Source organism: Ictidomys tridecemlineatus, chromosome X, assembly GCF_052094955.1.
Source record: "Ictidomys tridecemlineatus isolate mIctTri1 chromosome X, mIctTri1.hap1, whole genome shotgun sequence".
NCBI lineage: Eukaryota > Metazoa > Chordata > Mammalia > Rodentia > Sciuridae > Ictidomys > Ictidomys tridecemlineatus.
Genome location: NC_135493.1, coordinates 43,630,018 through 43,632,714, shown reverse-complemented (window position 1 = coordinate 43,632,714; position 2,697 = coordinate 43,630,018). Strand labels below are relative to the sequence as shown.

Sequence of the window (2,697 nt, the reverse complement as noted above, 5' to 3'; positions counted from 1 at the left end):
CCATCCATGAGTTACGGGCAGTTGATTTCACAGTAGTTTTCTTTAGTCGCCTTGTGCAGCAAGCCCTTTTTTTCAAACGTTGTCACGAGTTGGTTCCAATTCCCAGAGCAATAATAAGTACTAACCCTGATGAGAGGACTTATTTATAATACAATTGGGAGATATTAGCATGAATATTAACACTGAAATGATGTGAGGAAAAAAAAGTAATCCTAGTCTTCTTAATGAGTCACCTTCCTCCTCTTCATTTGATGAAAGGGATAAGAAACGTGTCCCTCTCACAGCTCTGAATTTGCATTTTCAAATCACCACTTTAAAAAACATGTGAGCCAGGGCTGGGGTTGTGGCCCAATGGTAGAGTACTTGCTGAGCATGCGTAAGGCACTAGCTTCCATCCACAGCACCACATTAAATTAAAAAAAAAAAACACAAAAACTTAATAAACAAAGTAAAGATACTGTGTCCATCTATAACTAAAAAAAGAAAAAAGTAAAAAGAAAGAAAGAAAGAAAACAAGCAAGCCAACAGTCCTTGGCAACAAAAGGAATCACAACGTGTCTCTCCTCCAAACCCAAGATGAATTTCACACAGAGGATCTTACTGCATTAGCCCGGCAACCTATCCACACTGTGAGCCTATGCCTGGGACTCAGACGCTTCAGGCCTCTGACTTAGCCAGCCTAAACACAGACTTGGGCTGTGGTCCCATCATCCATGCATAATTGCACAGCATGAAGGGTTTTGGCTTAAAACTTAGAAAACTCTCAAAGAGTTAGATTATTAATTTCAGGCTCTGGGGAGTTGGAAAAATGAATTACTTCTTGAAATTTTGGCTTCACTCCTTGTGCACTGTAGCTTCATTACTATAGTTAGTGAATGTTAAAATCTTTGACTGAGATGAGTCTGATCATATATTTTCTGCCATATCACACAAAAAGTACCTCTGGATAAGTCTGACACACGCTTCTTGGAGAATAAGAGTGAAAAATGTCAATTCCTTCCTTACAAAAATGAGGTGACCTGATTTAACCTTAGGAAGGGTGACCTAGGAATATACCTGTCAGAAATCACCATTAAAGGAAATGATTAACTGCAGAACCATGAAAAGAAGCCTGCTGTGTTCCTTGGAGTAACCACACATGTATTAGAGGTGGCAATGTTTTCATTTATTAAATAATCCTTGGAGATGGGCAGGGCACCCTCTTGCCCACCCCGAGACATGAGCTGTGCAGTACTGACAGCACTACAGGTATTTTGGGCCCAGTGATGGCTCTGAAAAGAGCCTTGGGGGTTGGCTGCTGAGGGCGCCCAGAGTCGGCTCACTGGCGGGGATGTGAGCGGCTGAGGGCCCTGGTGGCCTCGTACACGGCGTGCTTGAAGATCTCCCCGGGCAGCAGGAGGCCCACGGCCACCTGGATGTCTCTGGAGGTGATGGTGGAGCGATGGTTCTGGCGGGCCAGGCTGCCGGCCTCGTTGGTGATGCGCTGGAACATGTCCTTGACGAAGGAGTCCAGGACGCTCACGGTCGACCGGGAGAGGATGAGGCCTGAATGAATGTGCTTCAGCACCTTGGGGAAATAGATGGCCAAAATGTCCCTGTGCTTGGAGTGGCTGAAGCGCCTCGGATTCTTCACTTTCTTCACCTTCTGCGGGGTGGTCGGGCTGGCATCCTGAGGCTCTTGGGGATTGAGGGACTCCTCAGAAGACTGGTCACAAGCTTGTTCAGCCATCTCCTTGGCACCTTCGGACACCGAGGGAGGACACGTCACCCCCTTCTTCAGTCACCGCCCTGGTTCCTTCCAACACTGGGGGAGGACACATGTCACAAACTTCTTCAGCCACCGCCTTGGCAACTTCTGACACTGGGGGAGGACACATGTCACCCCCTTCTTCAGCCACCACCCTGGTACCTTCTGACACTGGGGGCGGACACATGTCACAAACTTCTTCAGCTACTGCCTTGGCACCTTCGGACACAGGGGGAGGACCCACGTCACCCCCTTCTTCAGCCACTGCCCTGGTACTTTCAGACACTGGGGGAGGACACATGTCACCCCCTTCTTTAGCCATAGCCTTGGCATCTTTCAACACTTGGGGAGGGCACATGTCACCCGCTTCTTTAGCCATCGTCTTGGGACCTTCTGACACTGGGGCAGGAGACATGTCCCCAGCTTCTTTAGGCATTGCCTTGGCACCTTCCGACATTAGGGCAGGAGACCCGTCACAGTCTTTTGCCACCATCGCCTTGGCACCTTCTGACACTGGGGGAGGACACCTGTCACAAGCTTCTTCAGCCATCGCCTCGGCACTTTCCAACCCTGGGGCAGGAGAAGTGTCACAGGCTGGTTCAGCCATCACCTCGGCACCTTCTGACACTTGGAGAGGACAATTAACAATGCCAGTTGCCAGGGGCCATTTGTCGCGTCACAGGCCAACTCGACGTCTCATTGGATGGCCCACAACCCATGGACCCTGTCAGTATGGGACGTGGAACAATGTGATTCGACCATCCTCTTGAGTGGCATCCTCCCGACCAATGGGAGTGGATGGTTGATGGTCCTCCTGCTTGACCAATCACAGGGAATGTCTGTCCTTCCAGAACCCAACTGTTGCCACTAGCAGAGCGTTAGGAAGGTGACACAGGGGGCAAACGGTCATCAGACCATATCTGGTGACTCCTGGCACACTACGAGCACTT

General features: G+C 49.6%; 1 pseudogene; it reads right to left on the bottom strand.

The window, feature by feature from the left end:
* Window positions 1–1,258: 1,258 nt before the first annotated feature.
* On the bottom strand, window positions 1,259–2,212 carry LOC120890792 (histone H2B pseudogene; annotated as a pseudogene).
* Window positions 2,213–2,697: the final 485 nt, after the last annotated feature.